This window comes from Pipra filicauda, unplaced genomic scaffold (genome assembly GCF_003945595.2).
Source record: "Pipra filicauda isolate LSUMZ 115617 unplaced genomic scaffold, ASM394559v2 scaffold32_size4067784_pilon, whole genome shotgun sequence".
Classification (NCBI taxonomy): domain Eukaryota; kingdom Metazoa; phylum Chordata; class Aves; order Passeriformes; family Pipridae; genus Pipra; species Pipra filicauda.
This window is the reverse complement of record NW_024104454.1, coordinates 3,337,227-3,362,304: the sequence shown is the minus strand read 5'-3', so window position 1 is coordinate 3,362,304 and position 25,078 is coordinate 3,337,227. Positions and strand designations below refer to the sequence as shown.

Below are 25,078 nucleotides of genomic sequence, written 5' to 3'. Positions count from 1 at the left end.
AAATGTGGGTAGAGTCCTTCCCAGATCTTTGTTCGCGAAGCCCAGCCATGATGACAAGGAAATAGTGCTGGTACAGAAATATCTGGAATCTAGGGATATGACAGACTGTTTGTCTGAATAAGCAGAAGTGGTGAACTGTAAAGTGCTGCAACACAGCAAAGTAAAAAGTCAGCCAAGGTACCAACATTATGCTGGACATGCCCATAATGGCTAAAGATAGATTCAGACCTGAAAGTAGGAACATCACAATTGTAAGTATGTGGGAGACAACATGACAAATGATAGAAGAATTTTGGCAGTTGAATATCCAGAGTGGACAGTGGATTATCTTTGCACTAAATATGCAGTGTTTGGCACTTTCTGGCCATTAAGTTAATTCTGTGTTTACCGAAACAGTTGGATAGATAAGCTTCCAGCTGCACAGAATTAATCTAGGGGAAAATATGGAAGGAATGTAAATCCATATACAGATCAAATAAGACTACAGAAGATTTGTAATTGTAGAACCCTTTGGATTGCAAAATAGAGCTCATGAGTCTGTTCCTGTACACAAGAACAACTGATTTGAAGCTTTAATATTATCCTTTTATATAGATATTTTCCTGAAGAATCTTCATTAGAGTTTTCATAATAAGGGCAAATATCGGGGCTAACTAGTTATTCAAGAGATTCTGCACTAAAAGAGGTTGAAGTAGGACAATGCCTTGTCCATTTAGGCATCTGTCCCTCATGTTTTCTTCCTAACACACACAGAGACTTCTGATTAAAGTAGAGGACTGCAGAGCTGAGCATCATGCAGCATGTGAGCACCTGCTGTATAGCTCTTTACAGATAGGAGAGTAACCTTTGTAAAGCCTACAGTTTCAGGTAAGCTTGTGCCAGGCAAAATCCAACACTGGATGCTTCAAAGAATGGGGATATTCATTCACTCACTGAGCCGTGAACAATGCATCTCTGGGTTTCTACTCTGATGCCCATATTTTCCTAGCCCCATCTCTATGGTAGTGGCAGAACCTCAGCTTTGTAGTATTCACATTTATGACGTGTTTATTTGTAATAATGTGCCATCGAGATACAAAGATGTAACACTGGCTTGTTACCCTGACATGAATGTATCTGAATGGAGTGGCATTCTGTCACTCAAGGTGGGCAAAACCTGATGGACAATGAGGTCTCCATTGCATTCTTTGTTCTGTGCTGCAAGCTTCTTTATTGATCTCCTTACAAAACACCATTGCCTTTGCTCATGAGAGTTGTGCATAAGGAAGCATGTGCTGTCCTCTCTTACCATTGGAAAACAGCGCTTTCATGCAATACTACACTTTGCGTCGCCCTGAAAATTCATAGAGAAATTCTCTACTGGTTCTCTTAGTGAGTGCCTTGTTCCATTATGAGACTGACAGAGAATCTGTTAATAGGACAAATTCAAACTAAACAAACAGATCAATGAGAAAGGGTTTTAACGTTTTCACAGTTAAGTGGAGGTCAGCTCTGTCTGAGAGATAAGTAAAACTGGCATGTATTGACTTGCTGGATTGGTGCATATTTGGCTACATCAACACCTAGCAGAAGTCCCTTGTTTTTTGAGTTTTGCAATTTTTTCTGAACCTAATGAATACAAATGCTTATATTTTCAACGTGGAGCGACACTCAAACAGCTGCATTTGTGTGATTGCAATTGCTAAAGAATTTAGCTAATTTTTAAACAGGATGATTGGTTTAGAGCATATCAGCATAATCCAGACAATGTATTTTAAGTCTAATACTGAGATATAAATATTATATCCATATGTACAGCTATATGCAGCCACTGGGGCTAGGTCCTCCTCCTCTGTCTCCACGTTCCTAGTTCCACCAGGAGATTCAGTTTATCTGAGCTAGGAAACAGTTCTAGTAGAGTGAAATTTTCTGGTTTTCCATTAAATTTGGACCTCCCTTCAGACAGACTCTGTAGCTTTACCCCTTTGGCCTGAGATAGTGTATTTTAAAACAGAATTGTGCATATATTAAAATTATGGCTTCTTTGTAACAGTTCTAGGCAGCACGTAAGATTTGAGAGGAACACACCATTCCTCCTGCCTGGTTCTCATTTCAGGCTGCCTCTGGTAAGAATTGTTTGAACTAAAGAGTGTGATGCCTGAGATAGCAGCACCAGCAAATTGCTTGTATGCAATGTGTTAACATGTTGAGAATGTAAGATCTGCATATGCCCAGTGCTTTTCATCCTGTTCAGATTCAAGTATATATAAAAATGTGATGGAAAGCACTAGCTTTAAATCACTCTACATGTTCAAGGCCTTAAATACTAGCTGTTCTGAACAGAAAACCCTGCACAATGATTTATGATACATAGAGGAATAAAGATTTCTTTCTTAAGCTTCAATTTTTACAGGGAATAAAATTATATAATTATGTCTGGGTGGCTTAAACACAGTGAAGTAAAACAGAGTGTTCCTCCTCATTAATGCTGTTTTAGCTTCATCCAAGACTAATAGTGATCGATTGTGTTATTGTATTATGACTGTTTGGTACCATTTGAAATTATTTTTATGGGCACTCACATCTCTTAATATGAAGAAAAATTGTACTATACTTACCAGGTTCAGCTTTTGAGTCAAGAACTGAATGTACACAGAGACTGAATTTCCTTCTTGTGACTTAAGTAAGACCTGCTGTGCACTTGAAGGAATCCTGTTTTGCCACTGAAACAATTTAGAGACTTTCTGCTTGAATGTTAGTAATGTAGTTTTTAATTTTTTTTCATACAGAAATCAAATTTCAGAAGATATTTTTTTGTTTGTACAGTTCTTGGATTCCTGTAAAGATGACAGTAAAAGGCTCATGAAATAAAGGGACCGTTACACACCTATAGGTGATGGAACCAAGGGAGCTTTGCAGCTGAAAGTTGTTTCATCTTAGTGCAGGCCATGATTACAATCCATGGACAGATTTGCTCATGAGACTTTCCCTTCCTCCGTTTTCTCACACATTCTCTCTCATTTTTAGATAAATGTTCCAGTCTTTTTAATATCAGATGAACATCGCATAGAACATGAATCTATGTTTCCCTATCTGAATGTTCATGACTTGAATGCTTCTTAAATTGTGTCGAGCAGAGTATAGCCAGATTCCGGTGAGTACAACCATATGAACAATGCTTCTATCAGCCCCTTAAAGCAGATAAGCCCATGAATAATTCAGCACAGGAGAGTGCCTGGCTCTTCTCTGGTAGCTTCACAATGGGTCACAAGTGACTAAGCTGAGAAGAGGATGTGTCCTCAGTACAATTAGTCTTCCTTTAACACTACTGAATTAGCACTTCTGTTTTATTGCACCCTGAAGCTAAAATGGTTATTAGGTTACAGAACAAGCAAATTATTGCTAAATGCCTTGGGCAGATTATTCAAGAGCTTCTGACTATCACTTTATTAACTACACTTTATGTCATCAGAAAATCTTAAGCTTGGAAAATTGGTAAAAAAGACAAATGCTACCATAAAAATCAAAAAGGAGTCTGCAGAGGTAAGAAAGGAAAGTATCATTAAGGAACTGTCTAGGTTTGGCATGTGTGTTATGTGGCATGAGCATAACACATCAGCCATTGTTCTTATGTCATAGTTGTTCAAATTGTTTATGTAGGATTTATTTTTTTATTATGAGATGATTAAAAAAATGCAATTTGAAATTTAACTTGAATATAATCTGCAAAAAATGTTAAAAAATCCCCATTCTGAAGCTCAGTGGTGCTGCAAAGAGATCCTTTCTATTACACTAAACTTGTTCTTTACAGACACCCGAGTGAGGGCAAACAGGGGACTATTTTCCTGGACCAATTTCACAGTTAAATTACGCTCTCTAACCTGGCTTAGAAATTTTAGAAGGAGCTCTTGCTGCTTGATTAGTTCTTCGTGATCCTACCTTCCAGGTACAGGGCTCTGAACAGCAGTGCCTTGACTGGACTCATTACACTCAGACTTTTAGGAGCCTTCCAGGAGCTCCATCATACGGAGCCTTATGATGCTGTCCCAGAATATTATTTTACAGATGGGTTTTACTGACCTGGTGTATAGTGCAGGTACCTCAGCAGGTGCCTCAGGGTAACTGAGTGGCTCAATGGGATGTCGGTCTAAGCAGGAGAATGAGCAGCAGCTCTTAGAAGTGCAATTGCAGCCAAAGTTATCACCTTGGGAAATTAGAGTCTATGTCACTTTGAGACATAGTTTTTCAGCCTGAACACTTATAGGTGTATCTCCTGGACATTTAAGCCTGCCTGCAAGTTCCTCTGAGCCACTGCTACAACACATTCCCTGTCTTCTTCCTCTTCCATGAGTTGGAAAGGGATGACCAGAACCCTGATGTGAAGGATGGAGGTGCAACAGACTGACCCAGGTGCAAAAGTGGATGGACAGTGCCTGAAGACAGCCCAACACCAGCCTGTCACAGATGGATAAACCCATCTATTTGGATGACTGCAGTAGGAGCTTCAAGTGCAGGTATCTGAGTTTCAGGTTTATTTGACTATGTATGTGATGCTTTGTCTTGTAGCCCTACACATGTAACACTAGATTTTGCAGTCTCTCTTACCAATCAGAGTGAGGAATTTCTAAAAACTGAGGAGTGTGGGTGAAATTTTATGTTCATTTTTAGAATCATCAAGAGTAAACAATCTCAATTCTGTTGAAGTTTGTATGACACCTTGTGAAGGTGCTTGGATGTATTTAACAGGTATGCCTTTTTATATAAATTGTTGTAGTGGGTTTCTGTGGCTAGGTGTTGGTAGTGAGGGGGGCTACAGGGGTGACTTCTGTTAGAAGCTGCTAGAAGCTTTCCCTATCTGGTGGAACCAATGCCAGCCGGCTCCAGGATGGGTTTCCTGCCACTGACCAAGGCCGAGCCAATAAGGAATGACAATAACACCTCTGGGATAACATATTTAAGACCAGAAAGTTTTTGCGCAGCGAAAATTCCAGCCAGGGAAGAGCAGAGTGAGAACATGTGAACAACAATGCACACACCAAGGTCAGTGCAGAAGGAGGAGGAGGAGGAGGTGCTTCAGGCACTGGAGCTGTGGCCCCTGCAGCCCATGGTGCAGACCATGGTGGAGGAGCTGTGTCCCTGCAGCCCATGGAGGACCATTGGGGTGCAGAGACCCACCTACAGCCCATGGAGGAACCCATACTGGAGCAGGTGGATATCCGAAGGATGCTGTGACCCCGTGGGAGGCCCATGATGGAACAGGGTCCTGCCAGAGACCTGCAGCCTGTAAAGAGAGGGACCATGCTAGAGCACGTTTTTCCTGGGTAGGATCTGTGGCCCCTGTGGGGGACCCATGCCGGTATAGCTCATTCATGAAGGACTGCACCCCATGGAACAGTGATCCACAGGACAGCAGTTTGGGAAGAACTGTTGCCTGTGGGATGGACTCATGCTGGAGAGGTCCATCAAGGACTGTCTGCTGTGTGAGGGACCCCACGGGAGCAGAGGAAGGACTCCTCTCCCTCAGCAGCGGCAGAAAGAACAACTGACCATAACCCCCATTCCCCACCCCCTGCACTGCTGGGGGGGAGAAGGTAGAACTTGGAAGGAAGGAAGAGTGGGAGGAAGGTGTTTTTAAGATTATTTTACTTCTCACTCTTTTGATCTGATCCTGTTTGTAACAAATTTAATTAATATCCCCACTTTGAGTCTGTTTTGCCCATGATGGTGATGAGTGTCCTCTCCCAGCTCTTATCTCACCTCATGAATCCTTTGTTGGTGTTTTGTTTTTTTTTTTTTTTTTTTCCTCTCCTCTGTCCAATTGCAGAGAAGAGTGAGAGAACAGCTTTAGTGAGTACCTGGCATCCAGCCAGGATCAACCCATTGCAATTGTGTACACAAATATAAATCACATAAAAAAGGCACAGAGGACTATCTTAACTCATAAGACAAGGATTTAGCAGAAAGCCAGTTATTACAATCATGTTATGTTAGAAATAAATAATGTTTAAACTTTTAGAGAAACATAAGTAACTTCTCAAAACCTGAGTGTTCAGAAATAGGATATAGCCAACAGGATTCTGCCTTTCCCAACCCTGTCAGGAACAATCTCAGGACCAAAATTGCTAATAAATATATTGCACATTTTATGACATGCAGCAATCAATTACCACCAACCAATTTGATGACATTTTAGAGCTCTAAATAGACAGAGAAGCCTACCTAAAGTATAAAGAATCTCAAAATAGATGCACAGGTTTTCCACATTTGGATGCTTTCTCATTTTCTAGGGGGTTTTATTAACAGGCACTAACTTTCAGTCAAAGAGCCTGAGGAGAGCCTTGCACTTTTAGCTGGTGCTGAAATCAATAAACTGATGAAGAATGAGTAGCATAAAGCTGAACCAACAGCAACATGGTAGGGGAACAATCAGGAAGAACCTTTTATGAATGCAAAAGACAAATTCTCCACATTGCTGGCAGCTCAGACCTTACACATATATCAAACATATATACTGCAGTATATATATATCTACTCAAACAATGCTCTTGTTCCTTTGAAGCACTGCACATGCCATGGAACCCAGCTTTTAGCTTGATTTGGTTTAATTGGCGCTTAATTTAGTTTAATTTTTGTTAGTGTGTCTAAAAAATAATTTTTAATTTCTCTAACCACCCACCCAAACACTATGTTCCAGTGATGATAAAAAAGTAGTTTCAACCAATTCAAAATTCTACTAATTGTTCACAATATGATTTTCTGGAATATGTGTTATATGATGATCTGAAGGCACTTTTCCAAGTTAAATGATACTAGGATTCTATGTGTACAGTACAGGGATAGTCTCTAAGGTGAAATTCATAGTATAGTCTATGGAGACTGAAGTGCTGCTCTTTCCTTGCTTTTAAATCCTTTTTTTTAATCCCCCCCATCCCCCCCCCATGTAGAATCTTCTGTATAAAGGAAAAGAGTACATGAAACCATTTCGGATATTGGGTTGACAGCTCCATGGTGAAAGATACTCTGCTAACCATCTCATAGGCAGAGGTGTTGGCAGTATTGCATCTTCTATAAGTTAATGACTTGTACAGATTTATGAATAGAATGGTATTAAGATGATCTAGTCAAGTCAAGCTCTGAAGGAAGGTAAGGTTTAGAGAGGGTTATGTTTGGATTTTGGGGCCCTATTTAGTATGTTATTCCACCATATTCCATAGTAACAGAAAAAGTGAAAGGCAGATGCTGCCTAGGGTGTTTTTTCCTAGCATGATGACGTTTTCTGTTTGTGAGATCAGGAACCTAGAGCCTAGGAAAAATTAAAGAAAAAAACCCCAACATAAAAACCAATTAAAGGAATAAAGATGAGTAATTTTAATAAGGCTGCTATGAAGCTAAATCTATCGAACAGTCAAATTTCAGTATTCATTAGTTTGCAACACAGCAACAGAGCTGCTTTGGGAAAAGGTGAAAAGGTTACAGCTGTTGCCATGCCAGTGGCCTCCACACTGAGACTCTCCAGCAGATCCCTGCTTTCCTGTCAATGGGCTTTTGTAAGGGGAAGGACACTGACCTTACTCTCTTAAGTTAGCCTGGGATTGAACAAAAGATATCATGAAAAAGTAATTGTATGCAACTTGGGTGATATTAGGCAATGTAATTTCCAGTATTAATTGAGTTTCCATACTGTGCCCAATAAAGTTTTAGCAGACTAAAGCATGGCAAATTTGTGGACACAGCAGGTTGCATGCACAGCAGGTGGACACAGCAGTGTTCATATAACACTACCATGTGCATAGTATTTAATGAAATAAGGGTGTAGAGCATCATATTTATATTCCATCTGATCCCTCTAGACCTGCATAACCTTATGGCTGTGGACAACAACTAAAGGTGATGGTAAAGAAGCCAGAAATAGATTTGGATGTAGCAAATGATAACAAATTAGATAGAATCCACATGCAATAACTTATTCCCCTCTGAAGCAAGGGGAAAGATGTGCAGATAAAATGTCAAGAGTTAAACTAAAGCCATAGTGATGGATATAGCTCAGAAACAAATAATGCATATTGAGTGGGTGTACAGAAAACCAGAATCTGACTGATTTAAAAGTGAGTCTGAACATGATTTTGTATCGAGACTGATCTGGAGGTATTTCTCTTATCCTTTAAACTTCTTGAATTGAACAAGGACATTGCAAACAGTGTAATATGTTAACAAAGATAAGTTGCACAGTCCTAGTTGTAGGTTTCCATGGCAATACTCACTGGAACTCTGTGATTCACCAACACTGAAGCTGACAATTATGAGGCAAAGAGAAACCTGCCTTTCTCATTGCTCATCTAAGGAAAAAAAATAATTCTGTGCTAACCATATGTATTGCAAGTTTTCCCTTACAGATCACAATACATTTTCTGCAAAGGTTATAAATTTCTGGATACCATCCAGGATGGCACATTTTCAAGTTCTCTTAGAATCCTTCAGACGTGCTCATATTAATGTGAATGGCCAAGACTTTATGACCCATACCAGATTTTAAAGTGTGTGATCACTATTTACTTAGTGGTAACATAAGGTTTGCTAGGGTAGGAATTTCAGTTTCCATTTATGATCAGAGGTTTGTGAGGATTGTACATATCTAAAAATTCATTATTTCTTTATTGTTTAGGATTACAGTTGATTCTTTTACATGGTGGTTAATGAAGATAGAAAAGAAGGCAAAAGAAAGAGAGGAATAAGATTCAATTTGGCAATCTAAGGTCTAGATGAAGTTCAATGAAATTTTGGTGCTTTTTGGAGAGATTTGAAAGAGAGGAAACATAGCTGATATAGATCAGCAAAATAAGGGTTTTCCCACAGAGCTCGGAGGTGTAAGAAGGTGCACCATTTGTCTTCCATAATTTTTACTACTTTGACCTTGAAGTGAAATTAAACTTCCTTATGAGCTATCTTGAAAATCCTGGCTTTGGTAAAACCACAAAGCCATTTTTTCTTGCTGTGATTTCACATTGCTCGTTCTTCTCTTCAGCAAAAAAATCAACTGAGCAAAACAGACTGAATATAAAAAAAAGAATAAAACTACATGATGCTTAACCAGACTCTCTTAGCAATCATAGTCTGAGTGAAAATTCTGCTTGGTTGACTGGATTTTAAGTTACCCATGTTTTATATTTTCTGATGTCTCCCTACCCCACAGCGGTGACATTATTTATTTATATTATTTATGGATTAAATATTGCAACTTGAATTTAGTTTTGTTGCCTTTAAGCAAGAAGTCTGTCTCAGCAGGTGCATTGCAGGGTTATTAGAGAATACAAAATAACAGCTTTCCGACTGGTTTTTTTTTTTACTCTAAAGTAGCCAGATTCCTACAACTTAAAACTATGTAAAGGTAGATATTATTATTGTGGTTGCCATTATTATTGTAATTATAATATTTCTTTTCTGGGAAATGATTTTACAGATCTGGACCAGTCTTAAATCAGAGTACTTAACAGTTGATTAATTCACTAGTGATGCTGAGTTCTGTTATTAGAATTTTTTCATATGGGTTAAGACTGGTCTGATGGACAAAAGGTCTGATGGGAAAAAGGCCTGATGGGCAAAGGATCAAACTCAATCCTGAATTCACTGAAAGAGCTCCTGATCCAAAGGAAGCAGCAGTGGATTGCTGTGTTGCCAGCATGATATTTCATTCTGAAGTAGAAGATGTCAGCCTGTTAATCATGTTGATGACTTGTCTGTCGCCTTATTAGTGTTTGCTTAATATTGAAATACCAGGTTCTAGCCACTTGACTGATTTTAATGGTTGTGATAGGAAATATAATCTATTTACTATTGCACAACTTTTTGAGCTTCCTATTTCAGAGGGGAACATAATACTGAGGATGATTCATAATGTCTAGCAATTTGGTATTGAGTTATTGTGAGAACAAATCACAGTTATAAATGAATGGCTAACTTGAGCTGCAACTAATCATAGAATCATAGAATATATTGACTTGGAAAGGATGCACAAGGATCATCGAAGTTCAGCTCCTAGTCCTGCATGGCACAACCCTGAGAATCTGACCGCGTGCTGGAGAGCATTGTCCAATAGTTCTTGAACTCTGTCAGGTTTTGTGTTGTGACCAGTTCCTTGAGGAGCCTGTTCCAGCGCCCAACCACCCTCTGATTGAAGAACCTTTTCCTGACTCATATTCAACTTGCCATCAAGCAGGATGCCCAGGTCCCTTTCTATGGTGCTGCTCTCCACTCTCTCATTCCCCAGTCTGTATGTACACACAGGGTTGCCCCAGCCCAGGTGCAGAATCTGACACATGTCTTTATTACTCTTCATATGGAGATGTTGAAGAGAACTGACCCTAAAATGGAGACCTATAGAACCCCATTAGTGCCTGGTCACCAACCTGATGTAAACTCATTTACTATTATCCTTTGTGCCTGAACTGATCCAGTTGCTCACTCATTGCATGATGTGTTTATCTATTTTTTTCTGATGTTTACCAAATATTTAGAATGCCACTGTATCTTTTCACTTCTCTCATATGACTGAAATTATATTCATTTATCTGCACCCTGCCCAAGTTTACTAGGGAAAACTAGAGAACTCTTCTTGAAACATTCATACTTCTCCCGAAACATGGTCATATGTATTTCTACCTTTAGTCTGTTAAAGTAGAATCCTTCCCAATCATCCTATTTTAAAACAATGTGAATGTGAGCATACAATATGGAGATTCAAACTGACATGCACAAAATATTTTACTTAGATTTTATGCCTGAAAATTTGTCTGATATTTATTGTAGAAAATTGCTGGTTTAGAAAATAGCACGTTCTAGAAAGAAAAATACTCTGCCAGAAATTCCACCACCTGCCTCATGATGGCTAAGTTACAGACAACAGATTATTTTTAAATAGATAGCATTGTTAGAAGGTGCTTTAGAAAATGAGCCTTTTTTCATGTTAAATGAAATAGGTTTTCATTGATATAGTTTTGTGAAACAGGGATATTTCTGCAATATTATTTTTCTAGATAGAAAGAAAAAAAAAAGAAGTCTGTCTGGCTTACACCAGATTGTTTATGTTCTTGAGTGACAAAGTAAAATGACATCTAGCAGGAATTTCAGAAGACTGGGCAAATCCTACTCCTCAGAAATGTGTGATTTATTTGGGGAAGCAAAGAGTGAGGGGTCTGTGTGCAGTGTGAGCTTTCAGATGAAATATAAAATGAAAAGCCAGGCTGCTTGCATTCATTAAAGAGCTCATGGTGCTTTTCACAGGACAGAAATTCTTTCTCCAAACTATAGTGTAAATCTTTTTAATCAAACACTGTATCTTAATTATCAAATTACTGGAAGATGATCTAATTACCATCTGCTAATGTGCATGCCCTCCTACACTGACACAGTAGACACCACTTTTTGTTATAGGTTGTTGTTAACTGTTGTTAAACAGTTACTGCATTTCTATGAATACATATTTTCTCAAATGTGTAAATTCTACTGGCATTCCATGAGAGAAAAAAGTTATTGGACTCCATTATTCTGACAGGAAGAGAGCGGCAAAAATATTTGTCAGTGGGCCAAAAATTGACCACAAATAAAATAAGCATTGTGAGAACAGCTATGTGTGCATTCAACCGAAAAAAAAAATTTAAAAGCTGTCTACAATCCTTATGCTCCAGCACACAAGTGAACCACTAGCTGTTGGAGTCAGGAAGAAAATTGCTTCAGAGGTGTCTTATTTCAAAATTGTCCCACAGTTGATAAGAACTAAACTCCTTACATTTTCCAGGTTTACACTATCTTCTCTGTCTCCACTATAAAATTTCCTTTGCCTCTTATGCAAATATGACTACGTGACGGGCACACAGTTGCTCAGGGGAGGTGTTAAGAGTTATTAATACAAAGGCATTTTGTTATTTTTAATAATATTATTCTGATGGGAAAAAAACAGCAAAATATTTGTTAGTAGGCCAACATTTTTCTATTATTAAAATATGGCTTATGAGAGCAAATGACTTATAAGGCCCTTGAGAAGATTTCTTCAAGTACCTGAAGGCTGAGTATGGTGCTGAACCCACGTGCTTGGCAAAATAGCTTCCACTGCAGCCTGCTTCATACTTATGTATGCTTATGTATTTTGGATGAAAGGACTTTAAAATCCTTAATATTGTTTTCCTATCTCTATGAAAGTCAATAACAAATTTCTATTAGCTTCAGTTGCATAGAAACAGGCTCTAACTGGTTAAATCTTGTAATTTCTCATCAAAATAAAACATATCTTTATCACTAAGGCTGTTCTTCACAGTGGGACAAGCTTGAACAACAAAATGTCAAGGAAGGAGATGGGAGAGATGCAAAAAAACTCAAGGACTCTTAGCTCTTTCCGTCAGCTCTAAGCATTAGGCTGCAGTCTGTAAGGGTTTTTTAAATTTGCAAACTCCAAACATTTTGAAATATCACACACAGGTGGTGCCCAAGGCTGCTTAGGCTGAGGCTGTGGTATGTTCCAGGTAACACCTGGCTTCATTGGAGCATATTTTTTTTCTGTGTGAAATAGCTAAATTTGTTTACTCAACAAGCAGATTTACTAGAAAATACATTAGACATGCCTTTCACTCCTAATCAATGACATGACAGCTTCTTAAGCAGACTCCTGTTCACCTATTTGGCTTTCTGTTTGAAGGAACTTGCCAATCACTATTAAGGTTTCTTAATGAGTTTAGCTTGAAAAATCAGCTACTGTGTTGCAGATGCCCATCCATAAATTTGCTCCTGCAATTTCCATCAGGAACTTCTGACTATACGGTTATTTATCTGCTAGGGCAGTAAAACTGTCCCAACTTCTCATATATCCTGATGGGCATTTAAGAGAGAATCATTTAGAATTATAGAGCTATAAACACCTCTTTCTTCATTATTTAATAAGCAGACCCTAAATTAATGTTATATATTCTTCCTTGTTTGTAAATTTTATGTCCTTTCTGTTATACCCATCTATGCATGTTGTTCTGGCCTTTGTTAATAAAACCTTACCCTAGAGACAGAGGCCTTATTCAGAAAAATAATTCATTTCAGTGGCTAAAGAAAAAGTAAGATTATAACCTGTATGTAACACTGGCCAGTCTGTATAGACATGGAGTGAAGTGACATGTATTTGAAAAAAATGAAAAGTGAAAAATGTGAACAAAGTTTTAACTGGAATGAGCTCTTAAGTAGACACCAGGGAATTCACTACTCGGACAAGCTTTTTTCTGTTTAAGGCATTTATAACATCTTTCTCTGTTGTTCTCTGAAGACTACAGTTTTCCCCTTTCAAATGGCACTAGTAGGATGCCAAACTAATTCTTTTCATGAAATGTAGCCAAATCTAAATCTTTGATAATTCTGCTTCTCTGTCCACTATATTGAAGTAGAATAGTGGGCAAAAAAAGCAGAGAGCACAGTTACATAGTGTCATTAGAAAGCAGTCTAAAAAGAAATGTACATGATATACAGGACTTCATTATTTTAACTTGCATTCCTGATGGTTAATTTGTAAAGAAGTGGAATCATTCAGTTTCCGTAAACCTTAATTAAGCACATCATATGTATGATTCTGGTTTAAGTGCAGTTCAGACAGTAAATCTGTCACTGTGCATCCAAAACACAGATCTCCTTACTGTGAGGAATACATAAGTGAAGGAAAGACACAGTTGTGCTGTGTAATTATGGTGCAGTGGAGACATGACCCTAGAGTAACGTAATTCATAATGACCTAAAAGATGCACTCTACTTCTCAACATCCAAATCCATATAAAAAAGGTCAGGAAAAGGGTATAAAAGAAATATTAGAAACACAAAAATCTCCTCAGTAAGAAGACATGGTGTCTATTCAGCAGTTGTAGAAAAGAAAACAAACAGGGTCATATAAAATGACAAAAGCAGATGATAGTCAGCTGGATAATGCTCTCATTTTTTCTCAGGGAGAAAAACAAATGAAAACCAGTGAAAATTATTATGCAAATAGATGTTAAGAAATGCTTTTTGATATGAATAATAATTGTTGGTGCCATTAGACATGACTGAGATGAAGCTTAAGGAAGGATTCAGAAATGAATTACACATTTATATGAATAATAAACATATAATCTGAAATTACAGTAACCAGACTTTATTATGTTCTTTTAATTCAATATCATGCATCTACCATGCATGCTAAAATTAAACTTAGACCTATATCATACTATATACAGTAATGAAACAACAATTAAACATGAATTATACTCTTTCACTTAATGGACCCGGGAAGGCCTAAAAAGAATTATTAATAATAGACTTATATAAAAAATTATTACATGCAACAAGACCATTTGGGACAAACAGCCTGTACCAGTACCAAAGCCAAGTAAAAATTTCTGCAATTACTTCATGCCCATGAATACAGTGTCAAAGTTAAGAGTTCTCTTTCTTGTCCTGATTAAATCAAATATTGAACAGACTGAAGAAAAACACACTATATGTAACTGAACAGCTTCTTCTCAGAACAGAATGCCTTCCTAGTAAAACAGTTTGCTTGGTAATTAACAGATTATTTTACTATAAAATAGAAAGCTTATACTGTAAGATATTACTTCCTAGGGGCACATTTTACCCTGATTCCCTACTGAAATGGTCACGTTTTCTGAAGTAGACCATCTCAAGGCTGCCAAATTCTTTCACTGCAATTCATGGACCCAGTGCAGCACCTCTGTTTGCATATCTCATCAAGGAGGTATTGAACCTGAAAAATGTATCTTGGGACCTATTTGTGAAGAATGGGAAAATGCTGGGGGAAAAGGAAGGGGGAGAGAGAGAGAGTATGTGTGTTTGTGTGCGTGTATGCCCGTGAGTGTTTGCTCATGCCATAGGGTAAGCCTCCCAGAAACTGGGAAGAGCTACTTGCAGGTCACATGGGCTAGAAAAGGTGTACAATTTTTCTGGGAAAAAAAAAAGAAGGAAAGAGGGAATAAAAAGACAAAAGAGACTAGACAGGCTCATCCCTACTTCATTTTTGGACCAGGTATAGTTTTGCTTTGTGTCACTACAATTGTCTGCTGGCTTAGATAGAAGGACATCAGCAAAGGTCTGATTTTTTTCTTGGCTCAGGGAAATAGTTACCATTTATAATTAGAGATGACAAACTAGACTCTATGGACCTCATGATTCATCTATAGTTGCAGCTCCTATGTGCAAATAATAGTTGAGATGCTTCTAAAATTGCCAGCTGAATTAATTTTCCCCAAGCCAAAACCATCCTAAGGGAATCCATCTGGCATATCTCTAAACACACCTCTGTACCTCAAGCAGCACCAGGGGTGTATCGTGTTCCTTACTGCCTTGTAATGGCAATGATGTAATTACTGGCAATTTCACTCTACATGTGATGGATGGGAATCAATTGAAGTGCTATATTAGAGACAACAGAACGTTCACTTGGAATAATTTTTTGATTTAGTAAATAGTAAAACTAATAAAAGAAATGTCTTCTATTAGCTTTCACAATAGTTTAAAACTTATTGATCCCTACCAGACAAGTATTTAGTTATCTGGAGGAGAAAGCTTGAGCAATGGGCTGGAAAAGCAAGGTCTTTTAAATTATGCCTATTTCTAAGATTTAGTTTCGGTCTCCTCTTTCCTTCCTCCCTGTCAAGTAATAAAAGTTCTTGACTTGTTTCAAAATGGCTCAGATTAAATTTCATTTTGTTAAGCACCTCAATTTTTCAGCTAGGAAAAGAAAGACCATTAAGAAGTTGCATTATCCATTACAACCCCCTTCATGATCTGAAATTTATATGGGAAATGCTAATTGGATGTTCATCATAATAAAGATAATGATTTCTGTAGTCTTTGCAGAGATAATTAAGATGAAATATGAGAATGATGCAGAGTGAACATTGTATTCTTTATTTGCTGTGAATGTAGAATGAAAAATTAATTCTGTCCTTGTCTGCATGGTACGGGTACCGGGCAGGGATAAAGGGGAACATGTACAAGATGTTTTCTCTAAGACATCTGAATTTGCTTAGGGGAGAGATGGTCCTGCTGATTTTACTCCAGTACTCAGATGAAGAAGGCTGATATTGAGTGTAACCTCCTCCTGCTATTGGGAGCTGTCCTGAAGACAGATGTGACTAATGAGATTTTGTTCATTATGGTTCAGTGCACTGTGTTTGCCATCTTTTGCTTTCTAAACAATGTGTGTTCCCAGTTCCTTAAGGAGAAGAGGTAACTTCCACAGTGTAGAGTTGTAAACGCATGCAGTGTCAGAGGCATGCTTTGTGAGTTAACTGGTCGGAATACTCATTGCCATATTGACGTGCATCTGTTCTGAGAGTAAAATCAAGCCAACAGAACAAAGTTTTGTGAAATAGAAAGAGTTTTACACAAAAAAATCTTTCTCTTACATTTGTTCTAGTCTTCTGTATTGTCAAATGAGGTTTGGTAAATTAAATCCAAGATTGAGATGGTTGACACTGTTATTTTTTCTGAAAATGGAATGAACTTGAACTTTTAGCCTAAAGTCTTTGATGAACCCACACAGGACTCAAGAAAATCAAACGTCATTGATTATCAATTCAGAAGAGCAGTATGACTAAAGAGAGGCATTTTTTACCAGGGACTTGCTGGATACAAATTTATCATATGACCTTTTCCTTTCTAAACAATTACATCCTTGTGAGCATTTCTTGACTGTTTATGGTTATGGAACTAAACTTTGAACCATTTTGGGTGTGGATCAAACCCACTTCAGTTGCAGCTGAACCCAGAATTCAATTGAATGCACCTGCATGCTGCAGTTCCCAGGGTGCACAGCCAGGAGCTAGAAATGCCAGATGTCTGATCTCTCTGACTGAAAACACTTCAGATTACTGGCCACACTGCAGCAGTACCTGAATTCAGTAGACTGAGGCACCAAAGACAGTCTTTGTTCTGAAAAGTTTGCTTGTTAGCATCTGGCAATGTGCAATGAATAAATAATAAATGATTGAAGTGTGAACAACAAAAAGGGCAGCAGTAACCTGAGCAGACAGTTGGAGGTCCATGATGTGCACAATGTAAGATTTTTTGAGCAAGAATGAAGATAATTCTGCTAGAAATTAACATCAATATCTGCAGAACATGCATTTAGAGAAAATGCAGAACCATGCATTTGATTTGGTCAGTCTTTCTATGATAAGCCTTTCAATTAAAAAAGTTGCATGGGCACAAATATGGGCACAGATTGGGAATGAGTAGTGAAGTTATGAGGGCTTTAACTCCCATATGCATGTTTACCACAGATGTGGTAAACAATCCCATGTAGCCAGTGTAGACATGGTCCTTCCCACAGTGAACAGCTGGAGCCTCCTGGGCAGGGTGTGCTTTTTTCATAGAGGAGTCTGGACAACTACCTGGAACTTGGGGGTCATGCAAACCAGCCCTGGAAAGAGCAGAAGGGACAAGGCCTGATCTGACAGGGGTTGCTCCAGCTGGGGGCTTCCCATTGCAGTAGGATGAATAATATTTGGTGAATAGAGACCTATTATCCACTCCTACTTTTAGGGAGTGAGATATATGGGTATTGATGCTGTTCAGTAGTTCATAAAAATGTTTTACATGTGCCTGTAAACATGGAATGTATGAAAAACAATTGTGCAAATGGGAAGACAGACTTGTGAATTTGGCTAAAAGCACATTGTGTATACACTGGCAGACACAATCATAAGAAGGATACTGTACCTTTTACCTTCCTGAATGGAAAAAGATTTCCTTAAAGAGACAATTTCATTAGTGCTCCAATTTGTTTTAATAGTTACTGTATTTAAGCCATTTCAGTAGCACCCTACGGGTCTATGAGGCTATAATCTGGTTCCTGAAAGGAAGAACCTTTGAGGACAAATAAGACAGTGAAACAGGAGCACTATTCCTGGTGTGAAAAACTTCACATGAGGCTGTGCAAATAATTGACTTCTTGGTTTGCTCACTGAATTGGTGGGGACAGGGGAAAAGGTAGGCCAGCAGCAGTGAGAAAAAAACCCCCAATTTACTTGGATCAACACATAGTGAGAGAACAGGGGAATATAATTTCTTAGGTGAGTGTCCTCAAATGATGTTAAAAAATTAAAAACCCCTTCTTTTTAGGTATTCCACACTATAGAAAAGATTTGACTAGACACTGAGTTGAGGGCATGGCACGGGTGGTTAGGACATTCACCTTGGATGTGAGCCATTTGAGCAGCTGTCTCTCTGCTAATGGGCCTTCAGTTATTGAAAGCGCAAGGTAACAACTTCAGAAAAACAAATTCTTCTGAGCTTCAAACCACTGGTCAGAATGAATACACTACCTACTTCTGGATTTTGCAAAGCTGGCGTTGAAATGGTTTCTATGTTTGGAGAATGATATCTGTGTGGGGCTTTATGTAGTGAAATTGTTTTTTGCTGAAAAAATGTTTCCAGCGTATTTCCTGTTCATAGTAGTAAATACAATAGGGGAGAAAACTGTGAAGAAATATTTTTACCCCTGAATTTAGGGATTTCCTAGACTGTAGTCATACATTTAGAGGGAATGATAAATTCCCTCAAGAGGTTTATTTTTCAGAAAGTCCTTTGGTGCTTTGAACATTTTAATTCAGAGGTCTCATCTGGAAATACTCTGATTTGGCCATAGTAAGATGCCTGTCTTTAACCTTTGAAATAAGACTTCTATGAATTCCTGCATTAACCTGAACTTTCTTTTTCAGCTGCTAAACTCAAAGTTAAACTATCTTGAACTTTTATTTACAACTCAATTTTTACAGATGTTCAAAGAATCCTACATTTAATAAAGGTATTTTAGCTTTTCAAACACATTTTGAAGGGTTGCTCATTCTGCTTAAAGTAGAGTACAAAAGTATAAAACTGATAGCTAATTGAAAGATGTATATAATTAATTGCTTATGAAAAGGAAAAGCCTGCATAATGTTCTTGCCTAGAGATGGCTCCTCTCTCAGTCTGTTATTCCCATGCCATGTTCAAGTAAATCTTAAAGTAGTCATGCTGGAAATAAGTAATTATCCAAGCCAGTGGTGCACAGAGGGGTTCACAGGTAATGTTTACCTTCTCAGGGAAACTAAGTTTATCTTTATGCTCGTTCTCCTCTTCTTTTCCTTTCCCTCTATTCCACATAGCACACCTGTGCACATCTGTGCAAAGGATTGATCCTTTCTCAGGGAGTCTTTTTTGAACCCAGACATTAAAGGAATGGAAAAATGTCCCAAGAAAATTCCATGTTCATAGATTTGATTTTTTAGTGCAGTAGAGATCCAGAAAAGAAGATGTAATTTCAAAACCTCTACCCCTATCATCTTAGACTTTGTTTTCCTCAATTCTAGCAGGTTCAGATTTGATCTACACTGGAAAATTTTGAATTTCATGATGAGACACATGAGGGAGAAAGTCTTAAACCAATACCTTTTTACCCACCCACCCATGCGTGCACATGCATACACACACACACAAAATAGCCTCTTAATTTGCATAACTGCAATTTTGGGATTATGGCCTCGTCAATTCATATTGATGAACGAATTTTCTGCTATTCTGAGGCTATGTATATTGATCTTGAAATAACCTACAAATCTAAGAGTATTTATTTGGGACCCAAGAACGTGAGAAGTCTGGTTTGCAGATAACAACAAGTAATTTATCCTGCTAAGTGTCTTCTTAAAGGTAATCTATAATGTCACTGGAATGAAGAATTACATTATTTTGAAAAGATCCTTCTGAACTGCTATGATTCATTGGTCCTGCTTTTTTTGAGTTGTATGGCACAACACTCTGCAAGTCCTAGGACAGAGCTTACAAAAGGTTTCTTCCCAGCCTACACTTGACGTGCATCATACCACTTCACTAAATTCAGTATTACTTTCCATTTTCCAGAATAAGAGGTAGTTAAAAACAGATACTTGATTGAATTAGTTTGGTGTGTGAGGAGAAATGAGCACAGATTTTTGATCTTTGTGTGTTTGCTCTACATAAATGAGAAATCTTGTGTATTAAAGTAGTATTTGGGCAGAATCACATCACGGACAAATGTATACATAGGTTATTATTCACACATCTCCTTCACAGCAGGGTTACTAGCAGCCTTAAGGAGAAAGGCAGAAGAGGAAGTGACAATGCTTTCACAGAGCCGGCTGCAAAATAGATTGTAAGCAGGTAAGCAGGGAATTTTAAAGAGATTGAATGATACTGTGGAATGTGATGTGATATGGAAGATGTGATATGAAAACCTTAATGTGTGTCGGGATTTTCTCACAATAGTTACTGTAAAGACAGTTTCTCTTTTGGGAAAACTCACAACCCTGGAAGTATTTGTAACAGTATCAAGAACACTTTTTCTTAAGTAGTACTGTCTTGCAGCATAGATTCATCAGATCTTGTAAGACAGACAGGTTCAGGCTGTAAGATAGCCAGGTTCAGTATTTCACTGAGGAGACCCAGAAAGAACATTTATAGCTGAATGGATGTTAGAAATCTGTAGGTGGCATTTTTCTTCTGACACAGAACCAGCTGTGTGGTGGAAAAGTTATTGCACCTTAGCAAAGTATACAAGTGTTCTGGTTACAGGTAGTGTGCTTGATTTGTGGGGGGCTAATTGTACCATGCCAAAATTTGACTTCAGGAAATTCAGTTGCATCTATCCAGCTTTATTTGGCATTTTCAAAGCTCGTCTTTGCTCCCTTTTCTATGAAGCTTTCCAGCTTTCTGTTGTGTTTCTAAGGGCATCCTCCAGCAGTGGCTTTGCTGTGGCAAACAAAATAATCTTAAGGTTGCACATCATTATATATCTGGTATTGAGTTTGTGAATCTAACCTAGGCACTGTGTAGACACTGGTGGTGTAAACCTAGCTTTGAAACAACTGCTTAAATTTAAACGGTGAGTTAAAGGAAAATCTCCCAGAAGGTGACAAAAGTCTTGCATTTTTCTGATAATGTTCCTTAAAGGGCATTGCTCTCCTGTGGTTACAGGTACACACACATTGTATACACTGGTATATATATGCATATACAAATGCTAACACCAGGTGATTATGATATGATTATGAGAAACTTTGGAAACCTGTTTGATTCATGTAGAATCTCTTTCCACTGTTTGATTCATAAAGAATTAGCTAAGCTGTCTCATGAGGATGAATAACAAAATTCATGTTTTGGGAACCAGTGTTTCATTAACTAAGAAATGATTTTGAAAGACACTCAGTGAAGAGTCAATGACTGGAAAATGGAAATCCAGGTGGCAAAAACCATTCATGTGTGGAAGCTAGCTTCCTCTGCCTTCAGCTAAAGTTTTGGTGTTCAGACTTTGTTAAAAACTAGATTGCTTGCTCATAAGACGGAAGTTTTTCCCATTTCCCTCTCAGTGACACTTGAGTTTAGCACTCCCATCTAATTAGCTAATTACTTTTTTCATAATAATAAAATATGCATTGGCCAAAGGCAGGCTTTACTGGCAAAGAAGACAGGAAGAATGGGCTTGTTATTATAACTTCATATGAAAGCATTATAAAGAATACGTATAGTTTTATAACTTATTTATATGTTTATTTCCAAGCTAAAGTATTGAAACTAACTTTTACTTGGATTTGGACTGGGACAAAAATACTGATGCATTTTCTTTTTGAAAATCTTTGCATTCTCATGGTAAGCATTTTTCTCCTTTTCTATACTCTTACATTTTTTCTCAAAACCAGAAGGTGCTTTCTTCAGTTCTCAAATAAAAAGTTTGAGCATTCCTTTTAACAAAACATCACTCAGTACACTTAGTAGGACTTTCACTGTAATTTCCACTGTGACTCACTCTGTTCAGCTTTGCTGGACATAACCACCACAGTGACCCTGTGGCTGGAAATCATGTCCTAAGGCAGGGAGCTGGCTTTGATACCTCCAAGCTACTCTGGCCCAGTCATTGTTGTTTAGACAGTCCCCTATGTAATCAGGCTCCACCTTAACCTGGAAATTAGGACTGATGGAAGCACATCTACTCCCAAGTCTCCATGCCTATATGGGTGATGTCTGCTGGAGTTCAAATGTAATAAAGTCCTCAGTGCAGGGAGGATAGTGCTACTGGCTGCAAACTATTTAAACTGGAAATTCCTGTCCTTTTTAGGCTGTATCTTCTGTTTCACTGAGCAAACAGTAGAATTCACTCTGGTTCAGAAACCCAAAACATGATCTACGCCCATTTTGAAGTCATTGGAACTAACCGCAAGGTAATATTTTGGCATTCTTTAAGTGTCTTAAGAATCTGGCACTTTGACATAAATGATATTTCTGTGGTTAAGGAAATATTCAGAATACATTCCCAAAGCAACAAGGCAATTTCCAAGCTCAGTTTTGACAGAATATATCATATTCTATTCAGTTTTCATACACCTGTTAAATAGCATTCCCTTTAGATATTCAAATTACTTATATGGCCTTCATCGCTCTAGCATTTCATTAGTATAAGATATAACATGAATAACTTTAATGACTGACTTCTTGGCTAGAGAATTCATGGAAATTCCAGATAGGTGAGATTAATAGTTCTTATAGGCTGAGTGGCTCAAGTGACTCTAAACAGGAGGTAGAGCTGGCTGCTGATTCAAATTCATCCTGGGTGAGTGGTTTCCAAAGTTCTCCTTTGACAAAAGAGGAACAGAATTCTCTGCTGTGAAAGCAACAGTGATGAAAAGACAAAAAGTTACTGGGAGCTGGCATGAAGAAGATGAGCTATAGCAAAAGAGGCTACAGGGAGTTTCAGAATGAACTGAGAATTATGGTGTGTATGGTAGAATCACTGGTAACCCTTTCGGCTGGAGTAGCAAGGTGTTGTATAAGCCTCCTCTGAGACGTGCCAATAGGTCTGTGCCTGTAGGTGTAGCCAGAATGGATGTAGCAAGGGGCTGTGCAGGTCGATTTGAGCTGCACCAGCAGAGTGGTATGTGGGGAATTAATATAAAAACCTTCCCAACATGCTGCTGGCTTACTGCCAGCAATATTAAATCCTTGACTTTCTGCTCATGATATACACTCAGGATAAAATTTATGAACACATTGCTGAGAAAAGAGTCCCTGATCCCCACACAAGCTGCTCATTTCTTTTGGCATCTTAGTTTCTTTCAGTGCTTAATCCCTCCTCGCCTCCTTCCAGTGTTTATCTGCAGAGGCTTTTCAGCAGCTGAAAGAATGTGGTTTCTGATAGTTTAAATTAAGTAGCACATTTACATTTTGGTAACTTTAGTTTTGTTTGGGTTTTTTTCCTGATTTTTTTTTTTTTTTTTTTTGGGTACGGCTTTTTTCAGTGAGGTGTCATCATCTCTTGGATTTTAGATTATAAAATGCAAGGGATTTTTTACATGAATTGAGGAAGGATGAAATGTATGTTGACAAAACTGTACTGTGAAACTGGGGATTGTAGAGGTTTGTTTAACATTTATACTCACATTTTTTATGGCTTTTTGTATATTGGTTTCATATATATATATTTATATATATATATAAAATATATATATATATAGCCTTCATGCCTGTTATCATGCAAATTGTGACATTGTCAATTTCAAACCCCAGAAAATATATTTATGTTTTATAAAAATTTGAAATTGTCAAATTGTGCACAGTAAGTACACACCTACATAATGAAGTGTTTTACATGGACTTTTAAAGAACCTGGGAGAATTTTATTAACTCCAGTGCTGACTTCAGGATTACAAGGAATTTAAAAACAATATGCAGAAGCAAGCAACCCTATCTTCTCAAAAATCCCTGAGCTCAAAGGGAGACAGTAAGGGCTTAGCTGCAGCTACTGGATCTGGGACACCTCTCAGCTTCCACTGGGCACTCAGGAGCAGTGGATAGAGACTGCCGCACAGCTGGCCATGGGAATTTTTCACACACAGATAGACTCATAGGATCCAAGTGTGTTTTGCTTCCAAACTAGCTGTGAGGGAAGCCTGATGCATAGTGTGTATTGTGGGAAATGCAAAGAGGGATGGAGGAAAGATAGACAAAACTCTGTGTGTGTGTATAGGTGGACTCATAAGAGTTGACAGGTGGAAAATCAGCATTACAGCTGGCTACTCCCAGCTTTGATTACATGTGCAGGTGGAACAGAGTTGGCTTCAGAAGGATTTTATTTTTCTAATTTCACATGGACAATAACAGGAATTTGAGCTTGCTGATAACCATAACTTTCTAATAAAAACCTGCATACAGAAAAGACAATATTATTATGAGCTTGGTAAATCAACCAGCAGACCTTTAAGTTAGCTGAGTGTCCCAGAGATGTCATGAAGGTTCTTTATGGGTATCGGGTCCTTTTCCATAGATGAGAAGGTAGGACTGGAACCTAAACCATTTCTTTTGAAATATTCACCCTGTTCTGGTTGAGGCAAGCTGTGTAAGGAAGGCTTGCTCTGCTTCCATTCCAAAGTAGAAGTCTTTATCTTCACCCAGAACTGTCAGCCCTTATTATCCATGAATGTTATATGAGCTTAAAAAAGAACTTTTGAAGAATTTTTTAATTATTTATTTATTTACAGAAATGTGTATTTTCCATTCCATGAGAATGACTTTCAAATACCAAATCAAAGCATGAGAGCATGTTAGAGCATGTTTGAGCTGAAGTTCTGAGTATGCTTCAGACAGATGACAAAGTTTCTCATTTATATAGTTCCTTTCATCACATAAAATGAATTATTAGCAGAGTTGATATTGATTTATACAAAAAACGGGCTTTAAGCTTATTGTGATCATGCAAGACTGAGATGTTTCACTCATGACAAAAAGTTACAGGAAAATTTTAGCAGTGCTCAGCAACAGCCTAAAACAACATCTAGTTGTTAGGGCCAATTAAGTGAATGAAATAAGGAGCATCATTATACCATTCTAGAAACCCATGCTGCAGTTGTGTGGTGTGCAGCCCTATTCTGATCATCTCAAAAAGGATATAATAGAATTGGAAAAGATTCAGAAAACGGTCAGGAATTGTTTTCGCATGAGGAGTGACTGTGAGTCCTAGGACTCTTGAGCTGGGAAAAGGCATGACTTGAGTTCATGAGTGTCACAGAGATAATGA

At 38.0% G+C, this 25,078-nt stretch overlaps 1 long non-coding RNA gene across 1 annotated transcript; it reads left to right on the top strand.

Annotated features, from left to right (window-relative positions):
- LOC120323731 lies at positions 1-21,687 on the top strand. Its single transcript, XR_005564521.1, has 5 exons — positions 1-251; positions 3,007-3,133; positions 4,266-4,493; positions 20,089-20,175; positions 21,572-21,687. It is a non-coding gene; the product is annotated as an uncharacterized LOC120323731 (long non-coding RNA).
- Positions 21,688-25,078: the final 3,391 nt, after the last annotated feature.